The sequence below is a fragment of the Eubalaena glacialis genome, chromosome 10 (assembly GCF_028564815.1).
Source record: "Eubalaena glacialis isolate mEubGla1 chromosome 10, mEubGla1.1.hap2.+ XY, whole genome shotgun sequence".
Lineage (NCBI taxonomy): Eukaryota > Metazoa > Chordata > Mammalia > Artiodactyla > Balaenidae > Eubalaena > Eubalaena glacialis.
In genome coordinates, this window is record NC_083725.1 from 56815543 (window position 1) to 56834799 (window position 19257).

Sequence of the window (19257 nt, forward strand, 5' to 3'; positions counted from 1 at the left end):
TGTGGGATACTTTCTTGATAGTATCCTGTGAAGCACAAAGTTTTTAATTGATAAAGTCCATTTTTTCTATTTTTTTCTTTGTTGTTTGTGCTTTTGGTGCCATAGGTAAGAAACAATTGCCTAATTCAGGGTTACAAAGATGTACACCTATGTTTTCTTCTAAGACTTTCATAATTTTGACTCTTACATTTTCAACTTTGAGCCATTTGAGTTTATTTTTGTATATGGTGTGAGGTAGGAGTCCAAGTTTATTTTGCATGTGGATACCCAGTTGTTCCAGCACCATTTGTTGAAAAGACTATTCTTTCCTTATTGAGTATTTTGGTACCTTTGTCAAAATCAATTAATCAGGTTTATTTCTGGACTCTCAATTCTATTTAATTGATCTATATATCTACCTTATGACAGTCCGTGCCATCTTGATTACTATAGCTTTGCAGTAAGTTCTGAAATCAGGAGTGTGAGTCCTTCAACTTTATTCTTCAAGATTGCTTTGCCTTTTCTGGATCCTGGCATTTCCATTTGAATATTAGGATCAGTTTGTCAATTTCTATAAAAACGAACAGCTAGAATTTTATTTTTTTAGAATTGTGTTGACTCTGTAAATCAGTTTGGAGAGTACTGATATTTTAACAATATAAAGTCTTCCAATACATGAACATGGGATGTCTTTACATTTATTTACACCTTTTTAAAATTCTTTAAACAGTTTTGTAGTTCTTAGTGCATATTTCTTCCACTTTTAAAATTAAATTTATTCCTAAGTAGCAATATTTTATTCTTTTTGATGCTATTATAAATGGAATTGTTCTCTTAATTTAATTTTCAGATCATTCATTGCTGGTATTTAGAAATACAATAGATTTTTGTATGTTGATCTTGTATCCTGAAACCTTGCTGTACTTGTTTATTGTTTCTAATAGGGTTTTTTTTTTTTTTTTGTAGTTTCCTCAGGATTTTCTATAACCAAGTTCATTTTATTATGAATGAAGATAGTTTTACTTCTTCCTTTATAATCTGGATGCCCTTTATTTGTTTTCCTTGCTTAATTATCATGGCTAGAACTTGTAGTGCAACATTGAATGAAAGTGGCAAGATTGGACATCCTTGTCTTGTTCTTGTTCTTAGAGAGAAAGATTTCAGTCTTTCATTAAGTCTGATGGTAGCTGTGGGATTTTCATAAGATGTCCATCATCAGGCTGAGGACGTTCCCTTCTATTTTCAGTTTGTTGAATATTTTTTCATGAAAGGATGTTGGGTTTTCACAAGTGCTCTTTCTGCATCGATGAAATGCACACATGGTGTTTGGTCTTTATTCTATTAATATGATGCATGACATTGTTCAATTTTTGTATGTTGAACCAAACTTGGATTTTTGGGGTAAATACCAGTTGGTCATGGTGTATGATGTCCTTTATATATCTCTGGATTCAGTTTGCTAATATTTTGTTAAGGATTCTTGCATCTATATTCGTAAGGGATATTGGTTGGTAATTTTCTTTTCTTGTGATACCTTTGGTTTTGATATCATAGAATAAGTCAAATGTCTCCTTTTTTTTGTAAGAGTTTGTGAAGGATTTGTACTAATTCTTCTTTAAAGAAGTTTTGGCACAAATGAATCTATTCTGTTTGGACTTTTCTTTGATTACTATATCAACCTCTTTATTTGATATAGGTCTATTAAGATTTTTTTTGTTTTTGAGTCAGTAGTTTGTGGCTTTCTGGGAGTTTGTTCATTTTATCAAAGGTTATCTAATTTGTTGGCATACAAAATGTGTTGCTCATAATATTGCCTTATAATCCTTTTTCTTTCCGTAAGGTTGGTAGTGATAGTCCCTCTTTCATTCCTACTTTATTAATTTGGATTCTCTCTCTCTCTCTCTCTCTCCTTCTCTCCCTCCTTAGTCAGTCTAGCGAAAGCCTTGTCAATTTTATTAATCATTCCAAACAAACATTTTTTGGTTTTCTTGATTTTCTATTAGTTTTCTACTCTCTATTTAATTTGTTTCCACTCTGATATTTATTATTCCCTTGTTTTAGGTATAATTTGTTCTTCTTTTTCTAGTTTCTTAAGGTAGAGTTTAGGCTTTTGACTTGAGGTCTTTCTTCTTTTTTTAATATAGGAATTTACAGCCTTCACAAATTCTTGCAGCAGCCTTATAGAGGCGTAAGATTACCCCATTTTCAATGTAGAAACTGAAAGTTAAAGGGGTTAAATAACTTATTTAAGGCTATACAGCTGGTCAGTAGCAGAGTTGGAATTATAATGTCAATCCTCTAAATGGGAAATGAGGATTAGAATTCAAACTCACCATACTTTCCTCTCTGCCACATTGCTTCTAGAAGCATTCAAATATTTCCAGAGAATTGTAGCACTCACATTTATGCCAGACTGTCTTATACTATTCTGTAATCATTGTAACCATTGTGTGTGTATGTGTGTGTTTGACAGTCTCTGTAATCAGTGTATGTGTGTGTGTGTGTTTGACAGTCTCTGTAATCAGTGTATGTGTGTGTGTTTGTATGCGTGTGTTTTGAAAGCTCAAGGAAAACATCTTCCTTGAGGGTAGCAAGTATTCTGTGAACTTCTGTATAAGTAGCATTCAGAACAGTAGTTTAACATTTGTATACAGTACTAGAGTCTACCCAGTACCTCTTCTCATCTATTGTGCTATTTTACATTCACCAAAATCCTATAGGTAGGTGATACTCCAGGACCCAGAAGCTCAGAATTGTTAGTATGGCCCAGGTCACAGTATTACTAATAAGTGTGTTACAGACATAAAACGGCGTGCCTGTTTCCAGATTTTGTGCTTTTTCTGTTTTACATATTTATTGCTATGGTGAAGTGGATTAGGTGAAATGGAGTGCTTTAAAAATAGAGTTTCATTCATTTATTCATATATTCCCAAGATATTTATTGAGCCTCTGTTCTGTGTCAGGCATTGTGCAAAACACTGATGAGAAGTGGTGAGCAGAATTAGATGTAGTCCTTTTACCTGTGGGAGGGACAGATATTAATCAAGTGGTTACACAAATACACGTAAAATTAGAATTGTGATAAATGGTAGAAGGTGGACTTGCATCATTATGAGTAAATAATGAGGTGATCTGACTAGTAAGATAGGTCAGGCGAGGCTTCTCTGGGAAGTACTACTTCACTGAGATCTGAAGTTAACAGGAGCTAAATGAAGAACAAGTAAAGAGCATTCCACACAGAAATAATAGTCTGTGCAAATGTCCTGTGGCAGCCTCAGCTCTCTGAGAAATCTAAGGATTTTGTTTACTCCATTTAAAACGTATTAGTCAAAACAATATGATACCCATAGAGGAATTTTAACAAACTTTGCTCTATGGGTATTGTATTGATTTGCAAGGCCCAGCAAACATTTGTTTACCAAACATTTGCTTTTCCATTTCCATGTAAATTGCCTTCCTCCCTAACATCCTCTTTCGTCTTTAGCTGAAGATGATATTTCAGGTGAGGGTTTCAGCCATTTGGGTGGGTTACTCAGTTTTCCTGGGTTTCTCCCATGTATACATGTTATTAAACTTTTGTTTGATTTTCCCCTTTAAAAAAAAATGATATATTGCAACTGAACAGGAAAATGATGCAGTGTAAAAAAAAGACAAGTTAACCCTAGCTTCTTCAAGCCCTAATTTATCTACCTCTTTGCTTATAAGCATCCACATCAGAAGATAAAGAAGAGAACAAAAAAAGAAGTGATATTACTGTATATACGTAAACCCATGCAATTGATCAAGAAGAGTGTTTGTTGAGTATTTCAGGGAACTGAGGATGCTAGTCTCTTCTTTGGGATGGTTGTTAGTCCTCAGAAGAATAAGCATCATCATTCCTTTGGGGGCCCGTGAGGCCTATGAACCTGTAGGAGCCTTTAGAGCCACGAGGGCAGTCCGCAAGGTCTTCTTTCCGGGCAGAGTAAGCTGCTTTGCTCTAGGGTGTCAGGCACGTTCCCACACGTATTCATGCATTAATCAATTCAAGTTCTGGATTAAAGGCAGTGAATCACCTTGAGGATTGACTGTGGTGTTGGTGCTTGCAGGAGTTTAAACGGCCAATTTGGAATCCAACACCGTGTTGAATTTAGAGGGAAAAATATTCACATATAAGAAGCATGTTTCTCCCTCCCACTGAAGCAGGATTAATCATTATTAACAAGGAGGACACCTATGGTGACTGGGAGGGAAGGAATGTCTGGGAGAAATTGTGATTTGCTAATTTACTTATTACCTGCACTTCTCTTTGCTTTCCTTCTTTGTCTAGGAATTTTGTTTGGCATTGTGTGTGCTTAGCCATTTTGTCATGTGTCAGTCAAAGACACTACAGATCCAAGCACTGATGGGAACTGGGGCTACACAGAAGCCTAAGAAACAGGTCCTTCCTTGTAAGGAGTGGCCAGCAGAGAATCTGATCCCAAGAAGTGCTTAATAAATATCTATTGAAATGAATAGGACTGGATAAAATTAAATGTGCTCATTGTTTGGGGGAGAGTAAAGAGTAAAAAAAAAAGAAAGTAGTTATCCTATAATAGAGCAGCTTTTTTTCCCTTAGAGATGCAGGGTTATATAGAGATTAAGCGTTCTAGATTTAGAGAGATTGACATGAAATCCAGGCTCAAATCCTAGTTCTGTCAATAATCACCAGTGTGACTTTGAGCAAACTGCTTAATAGCTATGTGTCAGTTTCCTCATCTGTCCAATGAGATTAAGGCTAGTGCTGGCCTCAAAGTGTTAAAAAAATTACAAGAGATAATATATGTAAAGCATTTAGTAAGATGCCTGATACTTATGTTCAACATTAAGGACATTTTGAGTTGCAAAGGATTCACAAGGGCTCAAGGAACACAGAAAAATGGAAGAGTAGGAAGTTCTCCATTTGAGTGGCTGAAGATCAGGATGTGATTTGGAGTGGACATGAGGACGGATGGATGGATTGGTAGCAGGATAATGGCAGCACAGGAGAGGGGTTAGCCCAGGGTCTGTTGTTCCATCTGGCCTCAGCAGAAGCTGCTTGCGTGTCCTACTGGCTTTTGTGTCATCCATAGGATGGGCAGGGTGTGGCAAGGCACTGATGTGAAGACCTACCTTTCTTTACATTTCTGCACAACCCAACATGCATGATTCTGGCACAGTGAAGCATCAACACACCAGGGTTTGGGGATTTGAGGAGGGAAGCAGGATAGTCAGGGACGGCATTGGCAGTGGTGGAGACATTCAGGTGTCTTGGAGCAGTGGACATCAGCAAGGAGGTTAACGCAGTAGGACAATTTTGGACTTGTTCTTAAGTTCTGGTGAGATCTAGGGACTCCACCAAATGAGAAGGATCTTTGAGAAAGAGTTGAGATCCTGCAGGTGGGGCTGTGAGCTTGCAAAACTTGGGTACTAGTGAGAATTTATTCATTCTCTCAGTTTGGTGGGACTTGAAGACATTTGGGTTATACTAAGTTTTAAGTATTCACAATTATTTCTTCCCTTTAAAGGTTTTGCTGTGAATTTTCATCATCTTATTCACCACTTTCAGTGATAATTCCGGAAGGAAGAAAACTAAGTGTCTGTCGGGGAGGACAAACTTTTCCTCTTCCAACTTGGGTCCAGTGATTGGGGCCTGCAAATTAACTAATCATAGGCAAATTAACAGGAGAAAAGACAAGGTTTATTTACAGGGGGTTAATTGCAGCTGTATTTTTGGGAGGCTCTGCTTTAGTTAGATATGAGGCATTCAGATAAGATTTCTTTCTGCGTCTTTTTAGCTCAAATGTTTTCACTTTAAAATAATCTTTATACTAACTCTGGGGTCTGAGCAGTTCCCTACGTGGCTTACCAGATATTGTGCTAAATTAAGTCACATACTGTTACTTTTCAGGTTATTCTATGAGATGTCTCTTTTTTACAAACAAACCAAAAATTGGAGGATCACATAGGTCAAATGACTTACCCACTATTTATTCAAACGATGATGAATGATACTCAGTGTGTGACACGCTCCCATGAGTTACACATTTCTTGCCTGCTATCTATGACACGACCCCTCTCTTTTTCTTTTTTCTTTTTGGCCACGCCTCGCAGCATGCGGGATCTTATTTCCCCAACCAAGGATCGAACCCAAGCTCCCTGCGTTGGAAGCACAGAGTCTTAACCACTGGACTGTCAGGGAAGTCCTGACAACCAGTCTCTTTTGACTGAAGAAAGCATATTAGTAAACAATGTGTGACAGTGATGTTATTATAAGGAGACATATCCACTGTAATGTATTTTTAAAGAAAATAACTAGCAAACATTATTTACCTATTTATTATTTCTAATAGATGACTTGTGATGATTTCCACAGACCACAATCCACTTCTACGTCATAATATCTCAACTGAGAATGCTGCCCTGCCCTGTGCCATTTCCCAAGGTGTGTAGTAAAATGCTGAGACCCACTAGGTTATCCACCCCATGATCTTGACCAAACTCCCAGGTATTGTTTGGAAAACATCCTCCACAGCCAGAGGACTGGCAGGCATCCTTTGTCAACTGATGCCATGTTCACGTTTCAGGCCCAGGGGTGGGTGGACTCCCACAGTGGATGGCTCATGGCTACCTTGATTGATGAATCCTCTCTGAGCAAAGGTCCTTAAAGTCAGTTAAGTTAAAAAAAACCCAACTCTCCATACATTACTGCCCAGAGTACAAGAGAAATAGATTTAATGCGTACATCCAATTGATTTCTGCCATAGAGCTATCCCAAGGAAAAGAATGCACTGCCTAAAAATGTGTGTTCTCAACCCTGGGATTTCCCTTTCTGGGTTCCTTTATCCTCACAGTGAGTGAGGAGCAGTGTGGAGTCTTCCTCCAATTTTCTCTTCAGTTTCTCACCCATCGCTCTCTTGGTCTCTTTCTCCCTCCCATCTTTTCTGAAAACATGGAAGAAATGTATCCATCATTGCATGTAATACACGAATCTATTCTTGCCACCCTATGTGTCTGTTGCCCAACTAAAGGAAAACACCTTGAAGGCAAACACTGTAATTTTCATCTCTACCTTCAGTATGCAATAGTATTCAAGAATAAATTATGTTGAATAAATAACCAAAATAGCTTTCTTTCCTCGTTGTATGAACAATCTCTCATTGCAGGAAAGGGCTTATTTATAAGTCATATAGTAATAATAGCAGACGTATATTAAGAACTAACCATTTGCCGAGCACTGATCTAAGAGTTTTTTATACATTGAGGAATCCTGGATTCCCAAGCCTCATACATGTCAGCCAAATTCTAGTTAATCTTGTCTATGAGAAAAGATGTGGAGGTTACGGGAAACATGGGGACTTAACCACAACATCTGTTATCAAGCAACTTCAACCTTGACATGGAAGTCTGAAGGAAAAAAATACCCAAGTATTTTATTTAAAATAAAAATTGTATATATTTAAGATAGATATACAACATGATGACTTGATATACATATATACAGTGAGGTAATTACTACGATCAAGCTACTTAACATATGTATATATGTGTGTGTGTATGTATGTATACTTATATACATACACATACACTCCTCACATAGTTACTGTTTTTCTGTGTGTGTGGTGAAAGCACCTAATATCTACTCTAAGCATATTTCCAGTATCCAACAGTGTTATTAACTATAGTTATCATGCTGTACCTTAGATTTCTAGACTTATTCATCTGACATAACTGTAAGTTTGTACTCTTTGACCAACATCTCCCCATTTTCCCCTACCCCTTACCCCACCCCTGGCAGCAGTGATTCTATACTCTGTTTCTCTATTTGATCTTTTTTTTTTAAAGATTCCATATATGTGAGATCACACAATATTTGTCTTTCTCGGTCTGCTTATTTCACTTAGTATGATGTCCTCCAGTTTCACCCATGTTGTTGTAAATGATGGGATTTCCTTCTTTCTCATGGCTGAATAATATCCCCTGGTATATATAGACCACATCTTTATTCACTCATCCATCGATGCCCAAGCATGTGTTTTTTTTTTTTTATAAATGTATTTATTTATTTTTGGCTGCATTGGTTTTTTTTTTTAAATTAATTTATTTATTTTTGGCTGTGTTGGGTCTTCGTTTCTGTGCGAGGGCTTTCTCTAGTTGCGGCAAGCGGGGCCACTCTTCATCGCGGTGCGCGGGCGTCTCACTATCGCGGCCTCTCTTGTTGCAGAGCACAGGCTCCAGACGCGCAGGCTCAGTAGTTGTGGCTCACGGGCCTAGTCGCTCCGCGGCATGTGGGATCCTCCCAGACCAGGGCTCGAACCCGTGTCCCCTGCACTGGCAGGCAGACTCTCAACCACTGCGCCACCAGGGAAGCCCAAGCATGTTTTTAAGAGTCTTGCTTCACTACTGAGATCTGATTGCCTTGTTCTAGGAAGACATTTCAACTCTACAGATTCTGTGATCTCCCTCACTGTCTCCCCCATGAATTGTTGAAATATTGAACCAATAAAGAGGCTTTAGTATCTAAATCAAACACATGGCAAAGCATGTCTTATGAATGGTTTTAACTCATCTGAACTTCACAGCACCCTCATGAGGCAAGTACTATCATTATCCCCATTTTACAAGTAAGAGAACTAAGAAGCAAAGAGGTGTTATTACTTGCTCAAGGATACAAATCCGTAATTTCAGACGCTGTGCTTTTAACCACATTACACTTTTTAACCCATTGCACTTCCAAGTTGGTTCCACTTTTGCAACATACGTTGCAAAAATAACTGCTAACTAGAATGATTAAGCAAAGGATTGTTCTTATTATGTTTCTCAGGCAGATAGGGTTATGCCCAAAATCCTTAAAAATTTTAACTCTCATCAAAAATCTTGCTTTAGAAAATACAGTGGGTATCATAGAATGTGCAACATTAAGAGTGAACCCTAATGTCAACTATGGACTCTGGGTGATAATCATGTGTCAGTGTAGGTTCATTGATTGTAATGAATGTACCCCTCTGGTGGGAGATGTTGATAGAGCGGCTGGAGGTATGGGGGAGGGGACGTATAGGCAATATCTGCATCTTCCCCTCAGTTTTGCTATTAATTTAAAACTGCTCTAAAAAATAAAGTATTTTTTAAAGTGAAAAAAAAAAAAAAAAGAAAGTACAGTGGGTATAATAATGGGTTCTCCAAAGAGAGACCAAGCTCTGACCACAACAGCTGATCCCTTTAGTTTTCCCATCCTTTTCCTTTCCCACGGTTTCTCTTCAGCCCCATCAGGAGCTCAAGTCCTGTGACGGTTCCTCAAGGCTTCACTCCTGTTTAGATCAGACCTGAACCCCCAGAACAAATCACTAGCAGCGCTCTTGCTGTCCCCTCCGCATCCCAAAAGGCTTATCATTTTGCTGTCCACATCTTCATAAACCCCAAGCTTCAGCTTGCTCCTATTTTCACCTTCTCAGCTCTCCACCTAGCTCTCGAAGTGCTACTGGAAAGAAGCCCTTGACCACGCCGGTTGGTGCTATGATAGATCCACAGCCTCTGAACCTAGCTGGGCCTCAGTATCACTCTGCAATGCTTTCCTGTGTTCCTGCTTTCTCAGAAGGAATATCCAAACTCCACTCTGAAGTTTCTAGTTCTGTTCTTACTTAGTTGGGTGACTTGGACAAATCATTTAAAAGCTTTATATTTTACTGTCTTCATCTGTAAGAAGATTGATTTCGATCAATATTTTTCAAACGTCATTCAAATGCATGAACATGGTATGTCCTTTCTATTATTTGGGTTTTCTTTTGATTACCATCTTACATTGTGTATTTAAAGATTTCTAAGTGAGCAGTTCAGTAAAATGCAGATTTTCTGCAATATTTTGTGTTTTCAGTGTATCACTATTGCACAGTTTCCATTAAATTCCCATAAATTTCCATTTGTTTCAAAGTATTTTGTATTTTTTGATACTATTGTAAATGTACATTGCAAAACATATGTTTGAATTTTATCTTCCAACTGTTTGTTGCTAATATATAGAAATACAATTAATTTTTGTATATCGACTCTGTGGCCTTGCTAAATTTACCTATTAGTTCTAGTAGGTTTTTGCAGTTTCCTTAGTCTTTGTGTTTTCTTTTCTTTCTTTTTTTTAGAACTAGATGCATTTTACTAAACAACTCACTTAGAAATCCTTAAATATACAACTTAAGATGGTACACGTTGGGTTTTAAAAGATACTTCCACCACTTCATCACTCAGGAACTAATGAAACCTAGTACAATACCAGTTAGTCTGAGTTTTTTTGGGTTTTTTTTGAGAGTTATGTTTTATTCAGCAGGGAATATTTAAGACTTCAAGCCTGGGAGGCAGCATCTCAAGTAACCCTGAGAGAACTGCTCTGAGGAGGCAAGCGGGGAGCTAGGATATATAGGAGTTTTGTAACAAAGGGCAGGTAGTCGGGAACATCAAAAGATTACTGTTAATTAAAGAAAACCAGATATGTCAAGCTAAGGAATTTAGTGCTTTTCTATGTATGGGAAAGATGCAAGAGTCTGCGCTCACTGAAATCATTCCTTTGACGTGCATCGCAGCTCTCTGGGGCCAGTATCTTGTGTTTTCACATGCTGAGTTTCCTCAGGGCTCACCTTAGGGAGAGGCTGCAGTCTGATGGCTGCTAGATGGCAGGTAGTCTTTCCCTCCTGAGTTTCCTCAGGGCTCACCAGCTCATTAGTCTGAGTTCTGATGTGTGCAGATTTCTCTTCTAGAATTGTCCAAGTTAGCTCCTCTGTTGGTGGAGTACCCGTCCTTGCCACTTGCCAGTCTGAGATGCTGTTTCTTGCCTTCAGTACTCTGCACTGTGATGGTGACCAGCTGGGTCTTCACCTTTCATTTGGGGATTGGCCTCTCTCACACCCACTCTCAGCCTCGAGAGCTGGTTGGGGTGTATCCTCTGGCCCAGCCAGTGCTCTGCACCATGCTTCACCCTCTGGTAGTCATGGAAAAGAAGAGTGTGATGGAAAGAGCAATTTCGGTGGCTGGGACTGGAGATGAAAAAAGGATCTGGCCTTGGGCAGAAATAAGTTCCTAAAACTTACTGTGCAAACTATTAACCTCTAGGATACAGAGTCCGGTGGCTTGTTTTCATCAGTTTTGACATCACTTATCATGTAGGTGGGGTAGGGGTGGAGGTGAGAATTGTGTTACATGGAAAATCACAATAGAAGGGGTCACAGTAATAAAGCAGCCATTTTTATTTGATCCCACATCTTTGCAATTCTCTTCATTGCTCAGTAATAGGAAAGTAAAGTAACCTAAACTCTATACACATGCATTCACAGCATTGTTTCTTTTAAGATATGAAAGTATATTCGGGACTTTCATGCATCTTAATTGTTGTTCACCTGTATTAAAAGCTGGCTCTTCTTCATGCCTTTCCATGGTTTTTGATCTTTCACTGTTGTATTTCCTTCTCCACAGAATCTACTATACTCTATCATAATTGTCCATCTACTACAAGACTGTGAGTTCTGAGAGCACGTTATGCCTGACATGGTCACAGGTTATCCCTGTATCCAGCATTGCCAGGCACAATAGGAGGGGATGATTCCTTAGGACTTTCTAGGTAAACGTGTTGTCAATGAATAAAGACAGTTTTTTGGGTGTTTTTTTTTTTTTTTTAACATCTTTATTGGAGTAGAATTGCTTTACAATGGTGTGTTAGTTTCTATTGTATAACAAAGTGAATCAGCTATACATATACATATATCCCCATATCCCCTCCTTCTTGCGTCTCCCTCCCACCCTCCCTATCCCACCCCTCTAGGTGGTCACAAAGCACAGAGCTGATCTCCCTGTGCTATGTGGCTGCTTCCCACTAGCTATCTATTTTACATTTGGTAGTGTATATATGTCAGTGCCACTCTCTCACTTCGTCCCAGCTTACCTTTTCCCCTCCCCGTGTCCTCAAGTCCATTCTGTACGTCTGCGTCTTTATTCCTGTCCTGCCCCTAGGTTCTTCAGAACCTTTTTTTTTTTTAAGATTCCATATATATGTGTTAGCATACAGTATTTGTTTTTCTCTTTCTGACTTACTTCACTCTGTATGACAGACTCTAGGTCCATCCACCTCACTACAAATAACTCAATTTCTTTTCTTTTTATGGCTGAGTAATATTCCATTGTATATATGTGCCACATCTTCTTTATCCATTCATCTTTCAATGGACACTTAGGTTGCTTCCATGTCCTGGCTATTGTAAATAGTGCTGCAATGGACATTGTGGTACATGACTTTTGAATTATGGTTTTCTCAGTGTATATGCCCAGTATGGAATTGCTGGGTCATATGGTAGTTCTATTTTTAATTTTTCAGGAACCTCTATACTGTTCTCCATAGTGGCTGTATCAATTTACATTCCCACCAACAGTGCAAGAGGGTTCCCTTTTCTCCACACCCTCTCCAGCATTTATTGTTTGTAGAGTTTTTGATGATGCCCATTCTGACTGGTGTAAGGTGATCCCTCATTGTAGTTTTGATTTACATTTCTCTAATGATTAGTGATGTTCAGCATCCTTTCATGTGTTTGTTGGAATCTGTATATCTTCTTTGGAGAAATGTCTATTTAGGTCTTCTGACCATTTTTGGATTGGGTTGTTTGTTTTTTTGATATTGAGCTGCATGAGCTGCTTGTAAATTTTGGAGATTAATCCTTTGTCAGTTACTTCGTTTGCAAATATTTTCTCCCATTCTGAGGGTTTTCGTCTTGTTTATGGTTTCCTCTGCTGTGCAAAAGCTTTTAAGTTTCATTAGGTCCCATTTGTTGATTTTTGTTTTGATTTCCATTTCTCTAGGAAGTGGGTCAAAAAGGATCTTGCTGTGATTTATGTCATAGAGTGTTCTGCCTATGTTTTCCTCCAAGAGTTTTATACTGTCTGGCCTTACATTTAGGTCTTTAATCCATTTTGAGTTTATTTTTGTGTATGGTGTTAGGGAGTGTTCTAATTTCATTCTTTTACATGTAGCTGTCCAGTTTTCCCGGCACCACTTCTTGAAGAGGCTGTCTTTTCTCCATTGTATATTCTTGCCTCCTTTATCAAAGATAGGGTGACCATATATGCGTGGGTTTATCTCTGGGCTTTCTATCCTGTTCTATTGATCTATATTTCTGTTTTTGTGCCAGTACCATACTGTCTTGATTACTGTAGCTTTGTAGTATAGTCTGAAGTCAGGGAGCCTGATTCCTCCAGCTCCGTTTTTCTTTCTCAAGATTGCTTTGGCTATTCGGGGTCTTTTGTGTTTCCATACAAATTGTGAAATTTTTTGTTCTAGTTCTGTGAAAAATGCCTGTGGTAGTTTGATAGGGATTGCATTGGACCTGTAGATTGCTTTGGGTAGTAGAGTCATTTTTCACAATGTTGATTCTTCCAATCCAAGAACATGGTATATCTCTCCATCTGTTTGTGTCATCTTTGATTTACTTCATCAGTGTCTTACAGTTTTCTGAGTACAGGTCGTTTATCTCCTTAGGTAGGTTTATTCCTAGGTATTTTATTCTTTTTGTTGCAATGGTAAATGGGAGTGTTTCCTTAATTTCTCTTTCAGACTTTTCATCATTAGTGTATAGGAATGCAAGAGATTTCTGTGCATTAATTTTGTATCCTGCAACTTTACCAAATTCACTGATTAGCTCTAGTAGTTTAGGATTCTCTATGTATAGTATCATGTCATCTGCAAAACAGTGACAATTTTACTTCTTCCTTTCCAATTTGGATTCCTTTTATTTCTTTTGTTTCTCTGATTGCTGTGGCTAAAACTTCCAAAGCTATGCTGAATAATAGCGGTGAGAGTGGGCAACCTTGTATTGACAGTTTTTTTACAACTATTTTTTAATTGAAGTATAGTTAATTTACAATGTTGTATTAGTTTCAGACATACAGCAAAGTGAGTCAGTTATACATATATATATCTATTCTTTTTTATATTCTTTTCTATTGTTAGTTATTATAAGATATTGAATATATTTCCCTGTGCTATACATTAGGTCCTTGTTGTTTATCTATTTTATATATAGTAGTGTGTAATATTAATCCCAAACTCCTAATTTATCTTCTCCCCCCAATGCCCCCAGTCATTATCCCCTTTGGTAACCATAAGTTTGTTTTCTATGTCTGTGACTCTATTTTGAATAAATATAGTTTTACTTTGTTCTTTCCAATCTTCATGACTTTTATTTTTTTCTTGCCTTATGACACTGGCTAGTACCTTCTGAACAATGCTGAATAGAGGTGATAAGAGCAGACAAGACAGCCTTACTTTGTCTTTCATTGCAGGGAGAAAACACTCAGCATTTTATCATTAATAATTACGTTAAATGTAGGTTTTCTCATAGATGCCTTTTATTATATTCGGGTAGTTCCTCTTTCTATTTTGCTAAGTATTTTAAAAATAAATGGGTGCTGAATTTTGTCACCTGTCTTTTGGCATTCATTTCCTTGGCCACATAGTTTTTCTCCTTTATTTTCTTCATACGTTAATTATATTGATTGATTTTTGAAGTTGAACTATCCTTGCACTTCTGAGATAAACCCCATTTGGTCACAATGTATTACCATTTTTGTGCATTGCTGTGTCTTATTTGGGAATATTTTGTTAGAAATATTTTCACCTATGTTCATGAGCGATATTGATTTTCTGATTTTTTTGATGTAAGATCTTTTTGATATCAAGCCTGCCATGAATGGTTAGTTACTAAGCATTTAATGATGCTTAACTGTATTAGGTCTGTCTAGTTGCAAGTAACAAAAAGTAACTTGAGCTAGCTTAGGCAGCTAGCTCAGATTCCAAGGTCAGACATGAGACAGGTAACCTAGCCTCTGGAAGGAACTGGAAGCACAAGCCACTGAACCCTCTACCTCCCTGTCACTCTCCCTATTTCTCAGCTTCATTCCTCCCACTTTGCAGACTTTCTGTCTCTGCTTCTCTGATTCATATGGCAATTCCTAAGCTTATTAATAATAAATAAATAAACAAATATGTACATAAGGCCTAGAAAGGTTCAGGAACTTCTTTCATGCATCACTAGTCAAGTGCATGCACAGTTATAAGGTAATAAACTAGTCTTAGTCTGAGAAAAAGGAAGAATGATTGAATCAATGGATCAAAGCAAAAATTTCATTAGTAGAGCTACACTCACTAAGTACATACTATATGTTAGACCTTAGGTAAGCTTCATCTTATAAGATCTTCACCACACCCTTATGGATAGAAAGTTGTATTATCTCCATAGATGAAGAAAGTGAGGCTTAGGTGAAATAAGTTTACAGAGTCCTCTCTGAATGATAAATTTCAGAGTCAATATTGCTGCATCTAAATGCATTGCAGGCCTCTGGGTAGGACACAAATCCTTTGAAACAAAAAAGAAGAAAGCAGAATGTAAAAACTATTAACCTTCATATTGTGTATGAGTTTGTATTTACTCCATTCATGCCAATATAAAGATGATTGCCAGCAATATGCTACAGGAAGATTTTTATCTAACAGTGCTCCTGTATAGTCAAAATGATAAGATCAGTATATATTACAGTAAAGAAGCTTTTGTATTCGCAATAGCCAACTGAGCACTGCTCTAGCAGAAGAATATCTGAAAGAAAAAGGAAAATAACTTTGGTGCTAAAGAGGAATTTTAAATTAGAAAAAAAAAACAGCCAATAACAATAATTACTACTTTATCAAGAATTTACTAAGTGCTAGGTGCTCTGCTACATGCTTTACTTTTATTGGTTTATTTGCTAGTCACAACAACCCAAATAGTAGGTATTATTAGCCCCACTTAGAGATTGAAAAACTGAGTTTCAGGAACTTTCCCAGGAATCACAGCAAGAAAGCAGCCGATCCAAGATTCTAGCTTGTGTGGTGGCAGAAGTTACAAGAACACCGATGGGCTCTTTGCTTTTGGATTGGTTATGGCCCATTCATTATGGTTATTTTGAAAAAACAAAACAAAACATTGGCACTTTCTCAGAATTCCTTGCTGTCCTCCAGAATACGACAACATCGTGAATCCAGAAGCTCTGAGATGCTCTCATTAGCTCTCAACCCTAGAAATTGCTGCATTTCCTTGACCACAGAAAAAAACAGCTTCTCTAGCCTAGAGGCCCAGGGCTCATAACCTTTTCCAGTTTTCTAGAAGTGCTGAAGACTAGAATGTAAATAGTCCTTCAGTGTGAAACAGAGCAGGGCAAATACAAGCATCCACAGGCTGGAATGTTGGCTCAACACACAGATCTCTAACAGCAAACACAGCAAAGCAAACAAGGTGCTGAGACAAGGAGAAGGGGATGGGTCTGAGGAAAGTCTGCCAATCACACCCAGATATTCATCCGCCTGAACCTCTGGTTCCCTGGAGAGGGGCAGGTTGGAACCCGGGAAGCCCAGCTTTGCCTCCTTCCAGCACTTGCTGCACTGATTTTGGCCTAGCCTACAATTTGAACAGCGAAAGCCACTTGGAGAGGCCTTTGTTTGGTCATATTACAATTTGGCATCCAAGATGAAAACATCTAAAATGTTGACCTTGATCCTGGGTGGGTTAAAAAAAAAAAAGATGAATATCAAATCAAAGCGCTCCTAACTGCTGAGGTCCACAGGCAATGCTCAGAGTAACTTGCTCTAGACTAGTGAAAACTCAGACTACTGAAACCTGGACAAATGGAAACTTGGGGACTCTTTGCCCAGGGGACTTCCTTGGGTAAAGTCTGCCTCCAATAAAGGCTCTGAGATAGGGGGGAGGAAATCCTCTCCCCTCATTCACCAACACACATTACCTCCGTGACCTTCACACCCACCTAAGCTAATAAATGTGTTAATGCACAGATAGCTTCTTCAATGATTGTTCATTAATTGCACTAAAATTTTGAGGGTAGCTGGTTGATCATTGAGTTAGAACCCTCAATCCTCATGGTTTTCTGTTTGCTAAAACAGAAAAACATCACCCATGAACAGGTCAAATGCATTGGTAGGCAAGTCTGGAAAAAGCCTTTCAGGTGAATGGCCAATATTACAAAAAGGCAAATTCTGTAGGATACAACGAGACAAAGTGAAGAATAATATACAGAGCACTTTCCCCCAGTTCTACCTGTCTGTCTGTCTGCCTTGAGAAGTAATGAGTCTCCAGGAAAGGGGTAGCAACATATTGTAGAGGGAGCCAAGCTGATGATAAGGTTCCTTGTATCCTGCCAGGTCAGGAAAACTGAGATCCAGTGTTTCTAAATCATTCCGAAATCTTTCTTGAGCTTCCTCTGTATTCCAGGCACAGTGCTGGGTGCTGGTGGCATAAAAATGAAGGCAAAGTCCCTTCAGAAGCATAGGGATGGCTGGGGAGACCAACACACAGATAGACCATTTAGATCGGGAGAGGAGGTGCTGCATCAGAGTTTATGTGCAGGGCAGGGGGCTGCTTGGGTGCAGGCAAAGGAAGGAGTCAAGAAATGCTTCCTGGGGATGATGTCTGAGCTGAATCTTAAAGAGTGCATAGGAGAGGGCTGAGTGGAGATGTAGGGTTGAGGGCATGATACATAGTGTGGTCTTGCCAGATCCCACAGTGGGAGCTGGGGAGGATCTGGAAATGAAGCCAGAGAGAGAAAGGCAGGGGCCTGGTAATACAGTAATATGAGTATCCCCATCCGCAGATGAGGGAAGTGATGCTTAGAGAGGGAAGATCCAGTGCCCACGACTTAAAGTCACACAGTCCTAAATTCAAGTCTCAAGTTGGCAACTTACTCATCGAGTGAACATCTAAGTTGTTTATCTTCTGAGTCCCGGTTTCCTGCAAACTAGAAATAATGACAACACCCAGCCAATGGGGTGCTGTGAGGATTAAATGAGGCATGCAAAGCCCATAACATGGTTTCAGCACATTGTAAGCACTTGATAGTGATAGATAATGATAGAAATTAACTTTTAGAAAATGTATAAATTTGCTCAAGATTGCACAGTAAATGGCAAAATGTGGATCTGAACCCACTGGTAGTGAACACCCAGGGTGACAGTGGGAATGACCTGCCCTGGATGCCAGCAAGGGGTGTGTGCAAGCTCCACAGAGAATTTTAAAACTATCATAAAACTGAATAAGCCATTGGTCTGCTTTCCATTATTGTCAAGCGTAGAGAATTCCAAACATTGTCAGTGATAAAATACTCCTCCCTCCAATATTTTTTGTTGCTCTAAGAATTTCTAAACAATTGCTGCTTGGTTACAGTTGAGTTTTAATAATACCTATGAAAGCCACATGGTCCTCCGGCACACACTGTAAACTAGAAACCGATCCTCCGCTGCATCCCATTCATCAGAACACAGTTTTCAAATGATCGCTCTGGCCACTTTGTTTCCCTGTTTTAAATGTTAGACAGATAAACATTCCAAATGATTACACAGGGTGACAGAATTGAAGTGACTCAAGTTCCGTGTCTTTGCCTTTCAGTCACTGTGCTAACATTGTTTATTCTGAATCTAATGTTTCAGCGAGGGAATATGTACTCTCACAGGGATGGGAGACATCAACCAAACCCAAAGTGTGCTTGAATGATTGTCAACTGTCAGGAAACTATGTAGACAAAATGTTTATTAAAGAATAAGGAATAAAAATGGGCTAATCTAAAGCTATTTACTGCAAATAATTTTTTCATACAGAAGAGAGTGTTAAAAAGTTATCTGCTCCGGATTTCATACCTGAGGGTACCAGCTCTGCAAGTCTGTCAGGCTCTAACACTTCTGCCCGTGTTTCTCCTCTTCTATCCTGACTGCTCTAGGGCTCTGACCGTCCCCATATCTCTCCTTCTTCGTTCTGGAACCCAGGCACTCCTATCAGTGGAGTTAGTTACTCAGGTTCAGTTGTGTCCCTCTGAGGCTTCACTGAAATGCAAACTCATCATTTGAGATGGACAACACCTTAGTGCCGAGTAGCCAGGAATGCTCAGCGGGGTGGGTGCCCTCTGGGATAGAGAGCTCTAGATGAGGCATTAAACTAGGGGATGCTGAGGGGGGGAGAGAGCTGGGGTTCAGAAGGAGGGAGCTGATCACCTGAGGGTGACATGGAGAAGATGGATGACCCAAGTGGGGAGACACCCCAGATGAGTGAGGTGGCTCACAGGAAGGCAGCATCAACAATGAAGTTTTTCTACTTTACAGTTTTGACCAAAGCAGAGGTGTATAAATTTGCTCTTTGTTTTCTGCTGGGTTGGAGGAATTCCAAAAAAAAATCCCCAAAGCCTTGGAACTAATTACAGCAGATGATGGGCACTCTTGTAAAC

The 19257-nt window shown here is 38.8% G+C and overlaps 1 protein-coding gene across 1 annotated transcript in view; it reads left to right on the plus strand.

Moving 5' to 3' along the window:
* The window catches only part of ME3 (malic enzyme 3), a 322981-nt gene that overhangs the window by 62876 nt on the left and 240848 nt on the right, over positions 1-19257 (plus strand). The window lies entirely within an intron of this gene.